General features: G+C 38.5%; 1 protein-coding gene across 2 annotated transcripts in view; it reads right to left on the bottom strand.

Moving 5' to 3' along the window:
- The window catches only part of LOC139932257 (putative G-protein coupled receptor 141), a 41,381-nt gene extending 21,872 nt beyond the window's left edge, over positions 1-19,509 (bottom strand). For both annotated transcript variants that reach the window (XM_078287468.1, XM_078287467.1), the window contains exon 1: positions 19,429-19,509. The gene's annotated coding sequence lies outside the window, so the exon portion shown is untranslated. The remainder of the gene's footprint in view (positions 1-19,428) is intronic.
- Positions 19,510-20,464: the final 955 nt, after the last annotated feature.

Raw genomic sequence — 20,464 nt, forward strand, 5'->3', positions numbered from 1 at the left:
TTTTATTTTTCAAGAGCTCACTGTGAGCTTGTAGGCATTATGCTACTTAATCCTCATTTAGGCACTTTATTTTATTTACTCATTTATTGTTTGTTTACATTTGCTGCCAATCATAAGTTCTTAATTAGGAGTGAAGAGGTTGTTTTATCCCACTACTATAATTGGAGAGCGGTTTGTGTGTTTGTGTGTCCCACCATGGAGGAGAGGAGAGGAAGATTTGAAAGAATTAAACGTAGCGTATGTTTACTTCTTGTCCACTCATTGATATGCTGTTGTGACATCTCATCCACGCTTTTCTTCTTCAGCTGATCAAAACAACAGACATCCGACAGATAAAACACATCATGTCAGAGCACTAGAAATTGCAAAACGTAAAATGTATATAGATTACTTTATAATTCATGAGTCACTCAAAGAAGACTGTCACTGCCATCTTCCCTCAGTATACAGGCTTGCAAAACTGGCAAACTACAGAGTTCTTCTCAGCTCCGATTACCGATGAATTAGTCCGTTAACAACTTTGTGTCAAATCAGAATCAATAATGTTATGTAAGATAATCTGTGCAATTATGAAGTTGTACGGCCAAATATATCAGTATAAGATGCACTGTAGCATGAATTATATTAAAATGCAGCTAACTAACGTTGGCTAGCCCCCTAGCTAACCTAGCTAACTGTGACCAAATATCTCAAGTAATCTGAAATAAACTCGTCTCGGCTGATCTTCTTCATTAACAGTACTTGGTGTTCCACCGACGAGTTGGAAATGTCCGATGCAAGTAATATTAACACTGATTTAGTTGTTGGCTGGACTGCAACGGCGGGGCCAGCCCAATAAACGCGAATGTCTGTCATTCACTGACTGACTGACTGACTGAGTGAGTGATGAAGTTACACCATTGGTCGGCCATGGCACGTGGCACACCCATACACGGTCCAGCCAATTTATCACAACGGAATATTCTGCTGCTCTTGGATGTAACACCCGAAGACTAAAGACTTCTGAAATTATTGACCAGACCATTTTGTCTATCTCTCCAAGGTAAGTGAAATGCTTCATTAAGTTAGTACATTACACATTTACCAGAAATTGAAGTTAACGTTACACGACGACTGTGCTTTAGCTTATATGAACAATGTGGCCAGATTTTGCTCTCGACACCCTAATTTCGGCCGCATTTTGCTCCCAAAATCCCAGTAATTTCGGCTACACTGACTGTGCTTTATCTAACGTTAACAATGTGGCCGCATTTACGGCGAGACTGCATTAAGTTAGTCGACATGTCGGTGATTAAAATGCTTCATTAAGTTAACTTAGTACATTAGTTACACATTTACCAGAAATTGAAGTTAATGTTACACAACGACTGTGCTTTAGCATGTATGAACAATGTGGCTGGATTTTGCTCCCAAAATCCCAGTAATTTCGGTGACACTGACAGTGTTGGAAGAAGTAGGCTACTCATTTTGCAGAAAATCGGGCTGTGAGCCTTAAAAAGCAGTTCAAACTAGCTCCACCTCTAGCAGCTACAACAATAAAATGCCGCTTATGCATTGACTCATCAGTATTAGTAATGTAACGTTATTTTGTTAAACCGTTTGTTCTGTTGTTTGTTACTATATTACGCTGTTATTGCGCTGGTAATGCCGCCACTTCCTGTATCCGTTTCAAATTAAAAGCCCTCTAGCGACAAGGCTTTTATTGTGAAACATCTGCAGGATCGTGTTGTGTAAAATTCTGTGACTTGCACGGCTCCCATACGGTACTTCAAATGTAGCTACTGCCATCTTGTGGGACTTGTATTTTATGACAAAATACAATTCGGCTGAGACATTTAACACACACACACACACACACACACACACAAAGACAAACTCGGAGCAGACAATAACACAATTTTAGGAGTTTGTCAGTCAGTAGCATGACTTGTGATTGCTCAGTATTTACATCTCTCTTGCAACAACTACAGCCGCATATTGATCTTGAATAGGCAGATACAGTCTAATAGAAACAGAGCACTGTAAGTTAGTAAGTGCTGCAGTATCTGCACCGACGGTTACTAGCCGCCATGTGTACAATTCTTTCCTGATGTGTAATGTCCCTTTTTGTTTTTTACAGCCATTACAGCCATGGCAGTGTATGGGTTGCGCCATAAGGTCTTGCAGTGGCCTTTGTCTGAGATCAGTGGTTATGTGCACAAGACTGTTTACCCAGACAAAATGCGATCCAACGAAAAAGAGGTAAGACTATACTGTTCTCTGACACTTTTGTAAAGATGCTCTGATTACTTATTTGTCCAGTGTGTTAGCTTGAAAAACACATTAGTATTTTAATATTTTTTTAGGCATTGATGAACAACATGTTATCTTCTATTCCAGTTTGTCCTTGTCATTGGTGACTCGCATTTGAGATCCTTTGTGGACGGCTATGTTGCCATGCCAGAGGGCCGGTTCAGCTTTGGCTTCATGTCTACACCTGGAGGAGACGCTGATGCTTTGCGAAGGGAAATATACCACGCTGATGACCCTCCTCTCACTTCTGATGTAGTTTGCCTACTTGCTCCAAGCAACAACTTGAACTCCAGCTGCACCATTGAGATGGCCGCAAAAGATTTTAAATCTCTTCTACAAGCTGCTTTGTATCGCTGGCCCCAGGTAGGCTTTCTAATCCAATGTGTGATAAACGTATACACCCCTACATTCTGAGAGTGCACAAACTTCTGTCTACTGTGATGTAACACTTGTTTTGTTTGTTCTTTATAGCTTTTTGTGTTGGATTTTCCTATTCGTCATGGAGATATTCCTCTGGAGTACCAACTTCATCTTTAAGAAGAATACCATCGAGTGGCTGCTCAGCTCAATGTCCGCTACTTCTCAACAGAAGCTTTCTTTCCATTATGTGATAGGTATGCAAAATATGTTGTAATTCATGTTGCTCCATGTATTATTACTGTATCATAGCAAACCAAATTTTGTCATGTTGTCTATGTGTATCTGTACTGTAATTAATATTTCTTACATATACTTACATAACTTTTGTTTTTAATACAGGCAACTGTCGTGTCAGGATGGTGTTCACCTTAGTGATGACTACGGGATGGACATACTGGCAAATTTGATATGGCAGACGTCATACTCTGTATTACACGTGCCTGTCAGTCCTGCTCCACTCAGAGTGCGTCCTGTGCACCAACTTCGCTGAACAAAACGTTGCAAACCAAAGCACTACAGCCCTCAGCCATACAGCCAAGTCCAAAAAGTCCAAAAGCCGGCCTCCCACCTGCCGCCCTTCCACATATGCTTGTTCAGCTCCATGTGATTACTGTTGCGATGTTTAAGATTATTTGTTACTACCATGTACCCAGTCATGTTTACTTTGATCACTGCTATTTATTAAATAGCAAGAACTCAGTGTTTCCATTTTCAGTGTTTCCATTTCTTACTAATTCTGCATGTTTCTAGATACAAGAAGGAGATGTCAGTATAGACGGCGATGGTTACCAGCACATTTGGCTAAAAAGATGTTCATTGATATTTGCCAGGTAAATTTCTTGCAAAGACACAAATTCAGATCTTTCATGTTGACACAAATTCTGCACTAATGTTTTGCAACACGTAATCATCTAACGTTGTTCAATTCTATTCACAGGGTGAAGCTATTCCTATGTACTACCCATTATCTTTCATGCCTGTTGAGGAGCCTGCATTTCTGCCCCAAGATGATGAGACACTGACACCATTACCTGACCCAGAAGACCTAGTCAATCCTGTTCCAGTCAGAGGGCATCCTGTTCAAGCACACAAATGTCCAACACAACGCCACAAAACAATACACCAGTCCTCAACCTCCAATCTGCCACCCTTCCATATCTACTTTTTCAGCTCCAGGTGACTACTGTTGTGACTATAATAACTTAATCAGTAATACTATACAAACATACAAGTACTCAGTATTTTTTCCCAATGTTACATGTTTCTAGATGAAAGAATGGCGCATCGGGATCAACATCCATGTTTACCAGCACAAACTGCTGAAGAGATGGACATTGGTCAGGTACATTTCTTTCAAGGACACACATTCTGAATGTCTGCAAATTCATGTGGTTTATGACCTTGCCAGGTACTTCTCTCTCCTACATGAAATTATGCTACACTGTATAACACTTATTTGGAATTAAATGACTTAGCACAGTTAAATTATGTTGACAGGGAGTTGACGTTCCTGTGTGTCATCCACTGCCATTCAAGACTGTTCATGAGCCTTCACCTCACAACACAAGAACAACACTACATGTCCAAGAAGGAAGTTCTGTTGTTCCAGCTCCAGGTGACTACTGTTGTGACTATAATAACTTAATCAGTAATACTATACAAATATACAAGTACTCAGTATTTCCATTTTCTTCCCAATGTTACATGTTTCTAGATGAAAGAATGGCGCATCCGGGTCAACATCCATGTTTACCTGCACAAACTGCTGAAGAGATGGTCATTGACATTTGTCAGGTACAATTCTGAATGTTTGCAAATTCATGTGGTTTATGACCTTGCCAGGTACTTTTCCCTCCTACATGAAATTATGCTACACTGTATAACACTTATTTGGAATTAAATGACTTAACACTGTTAAATTATGTTGACAGGGAGTTGACGTTCCTGTGATCCTGTGGTCATCCACTGCCAATCAAGACTGTTCATGAGCCTTCACCTCACACACAGAGTGACAACACAAGAACAACACTACATGTCCAAGAAGGAAGTTCTGTTGATCAGGTGTGTGGGATTGGCAAGCTTTTGGATGTAGTGGGTCTGAAGGAGAATACTGTCAAACAGAATGTTAGACTGCTAACACACACACAGGAACCACCAACATCAATTACACACAACAAAGTAGTAGCAAAGTTACTAATAGGAGGTGCTGGTGAGGACAGTTCTATATTTCGCATTGCTATTTCTGTAGGTGCCAAACATAATATCCAGCTTAAAAGTGGCAACCCCAACAAGGCTGATGGTAACTGCCAGGGCTTGAAATTAACACCCACCAACCCGCCAAATGCGGGTAAAAATTTACTGTGGCGGGTAACATTGTAAAGTTACTAGTCACTTTGGCTGGTGATGAACCAAGCTCTAAATATTTGAAGCAGGCTGTGTGGTAGAATCGATTGCGCGAGACCGCGAGTATACATAGCAGTGTTGCCAACTTGGCGACTTTATTTCTCAAAAGCGACTAGCGACAAATCTGGCGACTTTTTCTGACCATGGGAAGCAATGTTAATGTGTTGAATCCCAAAGCATTTGGCAATAAATTGGTACGGCTGATGCCGGTTTTCTCTACTTGCTTGTCTAATCCAGAGAGGTCTGACGATCACACCGTTTCCCACACGCAGCGTAGCCGAGCGTAGCCCCCCTCCCTCCACTGAGAGCAGGGACTGTAGGATAGGGTCCACTTGTAATTTCTACCGGCGTACACCGAAACTGGCCCGGGTGGGCGGAGTCAGCACTTATATTAAAACGGCCTACGACGCGGCGTGCATAACAAGTGCAGTATTATATATTGATATGCAAATTATCGTATGACGTCATCTAGCGACTTCTAGCGACTTTCTGAGCAGCCAATAGCTACTTTCCTTGGAAAAGAGTAGGATAAAAATGAAAACAAAGGAGGGGAGAAGGCGAAAATTAGGACATTTAATGCCAAATGGCGATCGGGTCGTGAGTGTCAAAGACCACGAAAACTGCGAAGAGCGACCTCCAGAGCTTGACAATCAAGCAAAGCCAAGACAGGTGTTTTGGAGGAGAGTGTCGCCGTTAAGAGCCTCATATCGATGAAATCCACACAATTTGAAATCAACGCAATTTATGAATATCAGTGAAAAACTGTAATTTACAGATTTATTATGCTATATCTTTTATTTTTTACTAATGCTTATGCTTAAATTAACCCAGTGGCACTCATAATCTGGTTTATTTCAAGAAAAACATTTTGGCTAGTGGAAATTCAGATTGGCTGGTAACTTTAAAATCTAGTAGCCATATTGGCTGGTGATCAAAAAAGTTAATTTCAAGCCCTGGTAACTGCCTATATGAATCTATAATTGATAACATTAATTCAAGAAATTGCCTCATTGAAAACCTTACAGAATCACCAGCACATTACAGAATGGTGTGGAATACTGTGGGAGAATATATAGTAAAATCAAGTCCATACTACCCTCCTAACTAGCTCACAATGGCAATCATTTTGAAAGTTTGATTCCAGTATCTGACAAAGATATTGAACAAACAATTGATTTGGTAGAGGCTTTTAAACAAAACCAATATAAAATTCCTATACATTTGAAGGACACCTACAACTTGAATGACAACAATATCAAAACCAAATCACCTATGACTATGGCAGGAGTAAAAAGGAAAGAGTTTTCATTACACAACTTAAGTGTACTCAAGAAAAGAAAGGAGGACCACACAACAGATCTATTTGATCAATATACTGAAAGTATGCAGAATGTGTGCAAGATCTGTCAAAAGCAGTCTAGAAATTTGCTAATACACTTGCAGAAATCTAAAACATGCCAAACCCATTACGACATGGATTCTTTACAAAAACAAGCCAGGGCAAAACAAAAATCAAAACATACTGAAGCTCAGGCTTCTTACAGGCGAAGGCAATTACTGGAAGATCCAATCGCATTCAGACAAAAACATGCTATGGAGCAGGCCACTACAAAACAAAAAAATACAGAACAAGATCCCATAGGAACTAGAGCCAAACATGCCAAAGTGCAGGCAGCTACCAAACAAAAAAATATAGAAAAAGATCCCATAGGAACTAGAGCCAAACATGCCAAAGTGCAGGCAGCTACCAAACAAAAAAATATAGAACAAGATCCCATAGGAACTAGAGCCAAACATGCCAAAGTAAAGGCAGCTACCAAACAACAAAATATTGAAAAAAATCCCATAGGAACTAGAGCCAAACATGCCAAAGTGAAGGCAGCTACCAAACAAAAAAACATAGAAAAAGATCCCATAGGAACTAGAGCCAAACATGCTACGGTGAAAGCAGCTACAAGACAAAATTTCCTAGAAAAAAATCCAATTCAATATAGATTAATTACAGCAAAACAAAAAGCAGCACAAAGAGGGAAGATATTTGACTATTTAAATGAAACCCAATTTGGTAGAATAAAACAGTTCAGAACAGATGTGAGAGAAGGGCCAATCTTTGCTTGTGTCTGTTGTAGACGAATTCGGTTTTACAACCAAGTGAAAAGGTATAATGACATGCTCAAAAATCAAATAATTGAAAAAGCCACACATCCACATATATTATGCAGTGCTATTGGTGAAATTCCTGAAGACATGAAAGTGAAGGATGATTTTTGGATATGTCATGACTGCTGCAAAAAACTAATGAAAAATCAAATTCCTACTATGATATTCACCAGTCCAAGGTTATTTAAATAAATAACCTTGGACTGGTGAATATCACAGACTATGAAGAACTCAAACTGAATTAGAAAATGCTCTCATTGCTAGAAACATTCTCTTTCAAATGGTTTACCAGCTTCCCAAGTCGAGGTGGAGTGCAACTAAAAAGCAAATAGTTAAATTCCCCATATTTGAACAAGATATTGTTAATACAATAGAAACATTACCTCGAACACCAGATACAGCTAGAATTGTAAAGGTTCAACTAAAAAGAAAGAAGTCCATGAAAAACACTCACATTGACCAATATATTGATGTTTTCAAAGTCATGCGAGCCCTACAAACATTAAGAAATCTGGGAAATCCTTATTACCAATTCACTGCTGACCTTGACGAATTTCAAATACGATGTCTGGAGGAGGATCCTATTGGTTACAACTCCTTATTTAAAATTGACAATATAGATAATAAAAACATTGACCAAAATGTGCAAAAACAAACTGATGGTAGCCTTCCCAGTTCTAATGATAATGTTGAAAGCGCTAATCTTTCCGACTGTGATGATGAAGAAGAAGACAGATACAGGACCAATGACCCCATTCAAAAGCAAAAATTTGACACAAACAGACCAACAGTGTTTCTTAAAGGTCCCATATTATGAAAAACACGTTTTTCTTTGCCCATACACATATACTTTAGTCATCCTTCAACCTAACAACCCACAGAATGTGAGACGTGAATGCCTCTGCATTGTTGCCCCAGCCTCCTTCCTGGGAAAACATGTGCTTCTACAAGCTGTTTTGATTTGGCTCCCCTTGTGACGTCCCAAGGGGAGCAATTTGCATACGCCGACCTCCAAGGTGGATAACCACTCCCAGTCCCCTCTGCTCCTCTGTGCGCTGTTGTTGTTTTACTTCGCTACTACAGCTTAGAAGATATCAAAAGCAAGAGCAAAACATGCTAAATGTTCCGTTGTTGGCTTCAAGGCTGAACACAAAGCTCTACATTGCCTCCCAGCATCGGAAGATAAAAAGATTGTTTTTACAATAACGTTCTGACTACAGTAAACTTAGTTCAAATTTGCATGTTTGTGCTAACCGCTTTACCTCGGACTGCTTCGTAAACAAGTGTCAATACAAAGCAGGATTTACATCAAAACTGCTCCTGAAAGATGGATTTATCCCAACTGGATGTGGCCCAACAGCAAACTTGCAATCGGTAAGTGTCGCCACTTCGTGATAATATTTACAGTTGGGTATGGTCAGCTGGGCTTGACAACATGTCCCGCTTTGCTAACGTGTGTAAAGTTATGTTCCATTTGCTTGTTTGCGACATTGTTTTCATGTTTATTTTTTAATACAGTCTATGGTGCTTTGTTGCTAAGTCAGTTGCCTTGTCTGGAGAAATGTGTCCGCTAACGTAGCTTGAGAATGACAAATGGTTACGGTAGTTTATGGTATTTCAGTCCGATTAGCATTGGGTAGCGATTTAGCTTTAGTCCCGATGAGACAGATGTGGGCCTGTGAATACGAGGAAGCCTGTTGGCCACAACGACAACAGTTAGCAGTCGTCTAGTTAACCAGGTCCCGAAAGGACAAACCTACTATGATCGAGGTTAGGGGCTAGTGCCGTTAGTGGCATGCTAATCTAGCGTTAGCTAAGGTTAGCTCCTCTGGCTCACTTTGCAGACACATCTCCTTACTAGACAGCCACACCTGTAACGTGGCAAAACTCGAACAGTACTTTGTTTATCGGGGACTCTGGTCACCGCAAACATTTCACTTCTAACGCCAAATGAATGGAAGGGAGTTACTGGCTGATGACATGTAACATTTCACGTTCTGTCTTTGCACCTAGTCTGGTAACTCTAGTCTTGTAATTATGGAGGTAGATTTCTATCAAAAATAAACAAACACAAAAGTATAATCCACAATTATTTTTACCATCCACACGCAAACACCTCTCAATTTGTGTTCGTAGGTATAATCCATAAATGTCTTTTTGCCATCCACACGCAAACACCTCTCAATTTGTGTTTCGTAAAAATAATCCACAAATGTGTTTTTGCCATCTACACACAAACACCTCTCAACTTATGTTTCGTAAATCATCATTTGAATGAATACAAAAATTATACTCACAAATGCAAATAACATTCTCAGATATTGCTGTATACCCATCCAGCTTGCTGGTTCCTGGCACCGTGCTCCATTACAGCGATCCGTTCGCTGACTTTGGGCGATTGTGTCGAGGTCAGAGACTTGACAGCGAGGACGATCTCAGGGCGCATCCATTTCTTAAAGATAATGTGCGATTTTGGCTACTTGTCCTAAAAGTGGTGCTGATGAGCCGAACACACATCGGGCCGTGTTAGGTAGCGCCGAAGAAGAAGAAGCTTTGCGTGTGAATCGACACGGGGAAAAACAGCGGAATATTTGTCTCAAAAATCTGTATGTAAATCCAAGCAGATCAAGCGTGTCCTTCGATCCACAAATGTAGATTCGCCAGTTCGCAAGCCAAGCTTTTGATTTGTAAATGTAACATTGGAAACATATCTGAAAATGTTATTTGCATTTGTGAGTATAATTTTTGCATTCATTCAAATGATGATTTACGAAACACAAGTTGAGAGGTGTTTGTGTGTGGATGGCAAAAACACATTTGTGGATTATTTTTACGAAACACAAATTGAGAGGTGTTTGCGTGTGGATGGCAAAAAGACATTTATGGATTATACCTACGAACACAAATTGAGAGGTGTTTGCGTGTGGATGGTAAAAATAATTGTGGATTATACTTTTGTGTTTGTATATTTTTGATAGAAATCTACCTCCACATGTAATCAGCTGGGGTTGTGGCAAAAAATAACTAGAAAACCTGAAAAACGAGACTACAATAATTGCTACCTTTCTCGAGGTTGTAATGTCCTATTTCTCTTGATGTGTTTAGAATCAACTACATAGTAATTATTGAGGCTGTAGTTTGTGGTAATGTTACTGGATTGCAGTATATTGTAAGGCGTAGGTATTACTCATGATGCAATATCCCCAAAAATATTTGAGATAATTGGTTGCATTAAACATTGCTATTCCCTGAGGCCAGCACATCTCAGACAGTCATTAAATAAATATACAAATGTTATAACAAAGTATAAACTATAGTATAAAATAATTTTTGAATCAAAATTTTGCTACACATTTTGCTACTTGCCAGTGTCAGGCCACACTAGTATGCAATGTATATTTTTTTGTAATGGAACAACTGATGACTTCTGTGTTTCTGTTACTCCACAGATTACATCGATGAGTTGATGGACCTCATCTAAGTCTTCCAGGACCCTGCACCTTATGTGAGCCAGGTTTTGAAGATCCCCATCCAGAAGACCTGTGCGCCCAGTCTGACAGGCCAGCCAAGGAGGACATCATTGCAGCCACGTGTCTCGGTTCAATCAAGAGGCAGTCTGAACCTGACGCAGCTGGCAGCATCAGGGAGCTCACAGCATATGCACAGCACCACACACACTGGTACACTACTCTGACCCTGTGACCTAGAAAGCCCCGGCACTAGCTGACAAAGGATCTGTAGGCTAGACACTGAGAAGAGGGTACACATACTGTCAATATATTTCATTTGAATACTTAGTCTCTTCTTTTGTTGTTTTGGTTAACTGGCATGAGGTCAGGTTGTAGTTGGGTGTTTTCCACGAATACATAACAGATAACTAAAAACATCAAATTATAAATCACTTTGGTGATTGATACTGCACTACTTTACTACACTGCAGTAACTGCTACAGTGGAACACTCCCGTGTGTACACTCACAGATGTAGATTTTGTAACATAACAGCACCCCATTATGGTCCTGCATAAGCAGTGTTATGTTTTTACATGTGCCTTTTTTATGCCTTTTCTAAAATAAAATAATTTTATTCTGTATGAACAGTCAGTGTTGTGGTTACTTATTGGTTTCACATTTAATTTACATGGGTGTGTAAAGGGAAAAACGTATATAATCCCACACACAGTGTCTACACTTATATGGTGCTTTATTACATTTCAATGACTGAAATGTAATAAAGCACCATGCAAGTGTAGACAGTGTGTGGGATTATATTACTTATTCAGTAACTTTTGTCCCATGCCCCTGTCACTAAAAGACTTTTAGGTGTGCTAAAGTTTTTTCTACATGGATGTGTAATAAAGTATAACAACACAGTTATTTTACTCAAATTTATTGTCATGTAAAGTATTATCAAAAGTCACATGTTCAAATCAATTCATGCACATAATGCATAAAAGAAATTTACTGCTCTATAATAATAATAATAATAATAATAATAATAATAATTGATTACATTTATATAGCGCTTTTCTAAGTACTGATTAAGCTGATTCATTCTTCTGAGAAAGGGTAACTGTTATTGAATTTTGCAAGCTTTATAGGAACATTACACTGACAATTACATTTATCTATATTATATGTTTATTATTTAGCACAGACAATTTAGAGTAGTAGTGAGTACTGTACAAACTAATGTACAGGACAAACAAAGGTGTCAACTCTAAAAGAGGTAAGATGTTATGCACAGGGGGAATGACCAGCAGGCCTCCATGAGATGCAATATTTGAATATATCAGTTACAGTTCTAAAACTGTTGCGCTAGCGTTATAGCTGAATAACACTGGCATAAATTACGACAGTCATATGTCCAAATGGTAGATAGCATGGGACATAACCATATGTTTGCTGGTCGTGACTATATTTGTATCCCCTGAAGATGAGTTCTTCTTTTGCGTCTTCACATCAATTTGATGTAACTGAACATAATAACTGCATAATGTCTGGTGTGGATTTGTTTCCTATCGCTAGCCAGTACAACGGCAATTGTAAGACACTTCATGGAATAACATTACAGCAGCTATCCAAGTAGCCAGCGAAAAGCTGCCGACACCTACTGTGTTGACAAGCTTACTAGACAACCTCAAACCACCGGCACCGGTGAACGTCAGGCTGAAAATGAATCAAACAAACCATACGGTACAGTTACCGTGCGAGACACTCCGGCAGGTAACGTTAGATATCGTTTTTATGGGATACAAATTTGTCCGCTATGGCTATCCAGAAAGACCACATAGCCGACGCAACCACATACACACGCACGGTGAGAAAGTACGAACAACACACTGAAATTTCAACCTATCGTTCAGAGACATCCTGCTGTAACCGTGTCTGTAAAACTTCGGCAGCTGTCTCCTCTTGTTCGGTTGACAGATTCCGTCTCAAAAATGTACGGTTTTACATGTTCTGTCACAGAGTTTTCTTCTACACGGAGCTGCCATGTTGGTTTTGGAGTTTTTCCACGTCCGCACCCTCCCCCCTCACCCAGCCGATCAGGCGGCCAATCAGAGCAGCGCCTCATTATCATGGCATCCCCGCCCACTCAGAACAGCGCATAGTTAATAAGGGGAGAAATTGAGAGGATGGAGAGGCCCCACAGAGCCTGGATTTGTGTTTTTTTGCAACAGAATTCATAACCTTATTTTAAAGACCACTGAGAAATGTTTTAAATAGCTAAAAAGAGCATAATATGGGACCTTTAATGACTATCCAGAAGTAGATGTAAGACGCAATGTAACCTACTCAAATGAAGACTCTGCCATCAGTTGCTCACACTCAAATGAACCCATACAAATAGCACCTGGCGAGGGTAAAATACCAACCAATATCTTGCAGGAGCATGATTGGGATGTCAAGTCATTCCCATGTCTTCATCCAGATGGCAAATATGGCTTACATGATAAAGAGAGACAAATTCCTATTAGTATGCAACAATATTTTCAACAAAGACTATTAAATGTTGATAGGAGATTTGCTAACACGCCCAGCTATGCCTTTGCTGCTTTTGCTTGTAATGAAAAACATCAGCTTGAAAGAAATATAAATATATCTTTCCTAAAAGGCAAAAAAAAAGAAACAAGCAATGCCAATCAAAACCTGACATCAGCACATTCAGAAGTAGCTGCACACCCAACCAATGAAACACAAGCCAACAACCCTTCTGAGTCAGATGTGTCTATTACAAGTAGTGTTACTGTACTGCCTAAAAAAGATACAGAGGTGGATTGTGAAACACAAAAATCACAGCCTGGCCTGACTGATGGGCAACTACTACAACTTTTGGCCAATTTTGCTGATCATTGGATTTCTTGCTCTTTGATGGATCCCAGCACTAGACATCTTGTCTTAGAACTAAACAAACATCACCATTTCAAAAAATCCTGTCAGAAAAAAGGACCAAACTGTAGATTCCATTTCCCACGATTCCCCTCACTAAAAACTCTGATAACAGTTCCAGCAATAATTAAATATCCTAACAATGCAGAGCTGAGGGGAAAAAAAGCTTACTGAGTCACGAAAAATAAAGAAAACGATCACAAGTACTTTAGAAAATGAAGAGTTCATGAAAAAAGCTGTGGCAAAACACCAGGGAACTATAGATACTTATCTAAAACTTTGTGGGCAAGTTATGGTAATTGAAAACATCTTAAATGAAAGACAATTGAACGACCCTGTCACAACCGTCATACAAGATGAAATCTTGATAACTGAACTCAATAACTTCATTGCATCAGAATACAAGTTGGCAGCATATCAGCTCTAATGATCTCAAACAGTTCATCAATTTGAAAAAACAAGACATAGAAGGCATTCCAATTAATCAAATAAAAGCAGAACGACTAGAGCTAATTCTAACTACAACAAATCTTGAGGGGAACTTTAATGAGAAACTTTCCAAATATGAAGAGGCTCTCACTCTATCATCTCGTGGATATGAGGTCATTCTACAAAGAGATATTGATGGAATGCAAACATGGACATGCAAATATGTTTGGATTATTATGCAGTAATCACCTACATCACAGACTATTACATGAAGGATGAGTCAGGAACAATTGAATTTATTAGAAACTGAAGAAAATGATACCCTCAGAGAAAAAATGCATATTGTTAAAAATGCTTTTTTGACAAACAGGCAAGCTGGAGAATGTGAAATCTACTACAAACTATTCCCTTTCTTACACCTTGCACAATCTAATATTTCAACAATCTTCGTTCCCACTGGCTTCAAACAAAATAGAGCAAGATTTTTGAAACAAATCTCAGAAAACACGAGACAGGACTTTAATGAAGTTATTGAAGTTGAAGGAAAAGATGGAAAATATTACATTGAAAAAGAATCCATTTTGGAAAAATACACAAGATGAGCTACAGAAGTTAGTACCTTATCATATGCACAATTTGTTCAAATGAACCCTGCAGTTCTGCACCAGAAAACTATGACATAATGCAAGATCTGTATAAAGAAAATGCACAAGACACTGAAAACATATCTACAAATCTGCAACATATCATTTCAGAAAATGAAATAATTCATGAGTATCCAATCTCTACCAAAAAGAGTCTTCCCAAGTACATCCTCCTCTATACACATCCACTCCAGGACAATATAAGTGGATGAAGCTTAGATCCACAAGAGTTTCAAGGTTCCATAAATTTAAACATATTGACAATCCCCATGAATTTTATTACTCAGAACTACTACTTTTCTACCCATTTCAAAACGAACAACAACTATTCCCTAATAATTTTGACAAGTGTCATGAATTCATGATTCATGATTATACATCAAAAATGAAACGGCAATTAAAAGTGTCAAACAAAAAATCATGCCCCATCTGGACACAGTGATAGAGGCCAGGGAGCGAGCTGAACAATTCATTTCAAACATTGGTGATGATCTTGATGGTAATAAGGAACAGGAAGATGAAGAAGTAATGGAACAAGGAGAACAAGAACACCCAGATATGGCTTTCAAAGATCCTTCTGGACTGTTCAATGATGACCATGATTCAATCTGGAGATCGAACATTTAGAAGAATTGACCTTCAACATGACAATGAACTGTACTCCAAAATCAAAAACTTTCGACATAGACCAAAGAGCTGTTCTAGACAAAGGCCTTCAATTTGCTAGGCAATACCAAAGAGCAAGAAAACATGGAAACCCTTGGCCTACTCCTCCTCTGTTGATTGTTCATGGAGGCGCTGGATCAGGTAAAAGCCATATCATTGATGTCCTCGTACAAATGTTAGAAAAAATATTCAGAAACAGTGGAGATGATCCAAATCACCCTTATATCTTAAAGTTGGCTTTGACAGGCAACGCTGCATCAATTATCAAAGGCCAGACCATTCATTCAGCTTTCCAATTGCCTTTCAACAATGACCTAATATCAATGGGTGACAAAATTAGAGATGCAAGCAAACAACTACAAAACTTACGACTAATCATTATCGACGAAATCAGCCTTGTAAATTCAGACATGCTCTACCAGCTCCATTTTAGACTTTCCAAAGACATCTTTCAAAACAATTTACCATTTGGAGGTGTTGCATGTATTGTATTTGGAGATATCCTTCAAATAAAACCTCCTCTTGGTGCTTTCATATTCAATCCACCCAAAAATGAGAAATCCAAAATGGTACATGCAATTGATCCCCTCTGGAAAAATTTTTAAGTTATATCTTTAAAAACAAACCACAGAGGGTGAGGATCGACAATATGCTGATTTACTAAATTCCCAAAGTGGGGTACGCGTACCCCCAGGGGCACTCGCAGTTACGTCGGGGGTACGCCAAAAAAAATCTGTAGTACCGTCTCTGTGTCAAAAATAAACCCACACTATAAAAAAAACACTAACACTAAAAATCACAGTAATTAACAGTCGGCAGTCGCATGATCTTTAGCAGTGTTTTTTTTTCCCACCCGCATTCTGCGAAGACCCGCCCCTACTCTGCCTCTGATTGGCTCTGACCCTGATCAACCACTGTTATGTCTTCATATAGGCCTACATTATGTTTGTTATACTTACTTTTTGTAGCAGGCTTACAAACATGGCAAAATGTGACATCATATGGGAGTTGGCCGTCTGTGGAGGTAGAGGAGGTACACAGCAGGAGGTTGAATGTTTGAGGGGGTACAGGACTTTAAAAAGTTTGGGAACCACTGTACTAAATAGAATCAGAATAGGCAAATACACAGACATGGATATAACACTTTTGAAAAGCCGAATACATACCATTTATTAGCCTGCCGCAGGCAGGCTAATAAATGATAGTCGATTTTCGGGAGGGATCGAGGGTGATACAATATGGTAGTACTAGTATTGCATGTCAATTACGGCACGTTCATTTATGGAATATGCAACGTAACAGCTAACATTACCTTTAAATGACATAGCTAATAATGTTAACGGTAACGTAGTTTGGAAATGTAAACTAAGTTACAGACTCCGCTTCATTTCCCCCCTTGTCCTGTCATCATCTCTTACTACTATACTACAATCCAATACAACTGTTCTGCCATAAAGTTTACTTTTATGATGCCTATAATGTTCAGTTTTTTTGACACTGTCATAGAGGTGTTAATTCAATTATATGTTTAGCATTGAGCAGGGATGCAAACTAGTCACCTTTAGGATCCCAAAATAGGGCACTTAAGGTGAATGATTTCTGAGTAGTTTTGTGTCTGCCCTGGTATCTGTCACCTTTTTAACTCTCCATGAGTTTGCATCCCTGGTCCCTTGGTTACAGCTCCAAACCTTTAAACCAGATATTATATTCCTATAAGAAACACAACTTTGTACAAAAGAGCGTTACAAACTTAAGAAGAACCGGATAACCCAAATATATCATTCTAAATTTAATGCAAGAGCCAGGGGAGTAGCAATACTTGTTAAGAAAAACATCCTGTTTATTTCCACTAATACTATCTCTGGTATTAATGGTCGCTACATAATCGTTACAGCATTGCTGTCACGAAACATAATTTTGGTTGTTTATAGCACAATAACATCTGATTTAATGTGATGAAGAAGTGAAAGAATCATTTTGTATATATATATATATATATATATATATATATATATATATATATATATATATATATATATGTAATTTACCACAGCTGTAAGGTGCTGGAAAAGCTTGAAAATGCACCTTGAAAATGCTTGAAAAGTGCTTGAATTTGACTTTGGAAAAGGTGTAGGAACCCTGTGTTGTGATTTGGCGCTATACAAATAAAATTGACTTTCCTATACTGAATAATTAATAAACTCTACCATTAACTATTACTGAGTGTCATTTGCTTCATTATAAGCTCTCTTTCAAATCAAACATATGGTTATGCACTGTAACAGTCCAGCATAGAGCAGAGTAGGAGAGAAAACAGCTCTCCGTGCGCCGAGAGGCAGGAGGGAGAGCACACAGTTAAAGCACCCCAAATAACAATCACTCTGACAAAACACTCTACAGAGTGAGTCTTAGAAAAATGAGAGACATCCACAGATAGAAACAGATGAAAGAGCAGGGGGGTTAACAGATAATTAGAATAGTTATAATTAGAATTAAAATAAGTTCTCTTTCAAATCAAACATCCCAAGATATGAGTGGAAAGTATTGTTCTTGCAACTGCAATTATTACCTTTTTTTTGACTCAATCGTAGCTTAACCATGTCGTGTGATATGCTACTTCAGTACACTTTAACAACAAATATTACTGATACCACTACAGAAAATTGCAGATGAACATTTAATATCCAGGAATTCACATTATAGACACTACCACTGACAATCCCTGTAACAAATTGGCCACAATTTCGCACATTGACCATACACGGTCCAGCCATATACTAAGTTTTGACCTAGTCTTGTTTATAGTCACTTTATTAAGTTACAGCAACAGTATTACACTCTCTTCAGTACGACTGAACGGCAGTCGGCAGACAGTGTATTGACCGCAACAACTGGTAAAGCAAAGCATTATGGGAAGGGCTAAAATCCTCAGACACAGATATTGAAATCACCCAAAATCACAAACCTGCCATATCTAGGCAGGATCAATGACAGAAGCTCAGAAAATTCTTCTATAAAACCAGGGGCAGATTTGTGGGGTCTATAGACTAATTACACACAGACACTGAGTCTTCCCTTTAATTAGGTAAGGAGGTGCGTTAAACAACCCTAGGTGAATGCAAGAGCATTTGTAATAATCTTAAAAGAGCTGCCACTTTAACATCTGGTTTTAGCCATGATTGTGTAATCATAAAAACATCAATATCACTTGACAATATAAAATCGTTAAAAATAAAAGATTTGTTCGAAATATCTGATATTAAGTAGTCCAATCTTAAGAGATTTAGGAGACACAGATGATGAGGTAGGCAGACAAGGGATGGTAATCAAATTAGACGCAATTACAGAGCACACAAAATGATGCTGCCTAACTGACCAATTGAGAGGCCTCCTATCTATAACACTTGAAATCTTTCTGGAGTGGATGAAAATAGGGCAATCATATTACAGTCTGAAAATCACAACAAATTGTTGATTAACTTCATGTTTGGAAAGTAACCCAAAATTAACTGAAAGTAAATCAGTCATTATACTGAGCTTCAAAAAGCCAGTTAATTATTGATTAAACAGGTAATCAGTAATCTGTAATGGATTACATTTTGAAAGAAACCTATGCAAAACTGGTTCTAGGGTGGGATCAGTGGGAGGAAAGTTGGATCAGCGTTAAGAAAGTTCTTTTACTATGGAAGAAAAACATTTTGATTGTCCAATCATCAGTTACAGCATTAAGTTGGAAACATAAATAAATAAAAAAAACTCTAACCAAAGAGGAAGTCAATGCAAACCAACAGAGCAGCACACACAAATCTGTTTTAACTGCGAGGAAAAAAATAGTAACAGATTATTTAAATTGCCTACAATCAATAAAAAGTGTGTCCCTTTTCTGCCTGACCTATGAAGTCTGTAAAAGTTAATCAGAAAAACCTCACCATTTATTTCCTAATCAACCTGTTTTGTCTGTTTCTGCCTATGAGTAAAGTTATCTGACTATGACACCACATTGTATGATGCAAATAAACTTACCTGGCTTGTTGTTGATTAACGCTAAAGCTTTCAAACTAGGAAAATACTGACTGAAACTATTTGAAGCTATGTGAGTGTTGTGAAGCCGGAGTTGTCTCAGTCTAGTGGGTGGCTATTGCTGAGGCTAAGCCAATGATTAACCAACCCAATCAGTGCTGCTCTTGTCAAGTGACAGAAATCTGCTTGGATTTTATTTTGTCATGAACTGTGTCTGATGGGAAGCTAGAAATGAGAAATTAACATATTCACTTTTTGTGTGTATGCGTGTGTGTTAATCCTTTTTGGTAACCAGGCTGGTCAGTGACAACTGGAAGGGGAAGTACATGCAGAGAAAAAGAATGATTACATTTATGATTAAATTACAGAGGGAGATACATCTCACGAATATCAACATATTCATGATCTTTGAATGTTACTGCTTGTGTAGTGATATTCAAAAAAGAAAAAAATATTTTGGGGTTAACTATATCTAGCCCAATATCTCAGAACTGCACTCATCCAGATAGAACAACTTGTCAACTCCATATAATTGTCACTGTAAAATCAACACTTATGAACACAAAGCAAGCAAATTAAAAAAAGAGTGGACAAGTCATCTACAAGTCACCTATCAGAGTCCATCAAAGCATACAGATATGAAACTGTCCAGGGTTATTTACAGAAGAAGACTTTGTGCAGAGAGGACTGGTGATTCAGACCTTTGATCAGATTCCTCATTCCTTTTTCATTGTTGAATTTTATATTGCACACCATGTTGAACCATTACAGAAAAGTGAAGCAGAAGTTGCACTTCCCTGTGGCTGAAAGTGGAGTCAAAAGAACAAATCTAACCATTATGTGTTTGTTCTGTTTAGTGTGACCATGAGGTCCATACAATGACATGACATACATATAAAGCATTACACACACTGGTTTTGTCTCAGAAATGGAAGCCCAGCTTAGTGTAGCATTTCATAAAATATTTGAATATGGGACCATTCAATTCTGATACACTTGAATGAAATTTCCATGTATTTTGTAGCTGGAATGTGCTCTT

The sequence above is a fragment of the Centroberyx gerrardi genome, chromosome 13, assembly GCF_048128805.1.
Source record: "Centroberyx gerrardi isolate f3 chromosome 13, fCenGer3.hap1.cur.20231027, whole genome shotgun sequence".
NCBI lineage: Eukaryota > Metazoa > Chordata > Actinopteri > Beryciformes > Berycidae > Centroberyx > Centroberyx gerrardi.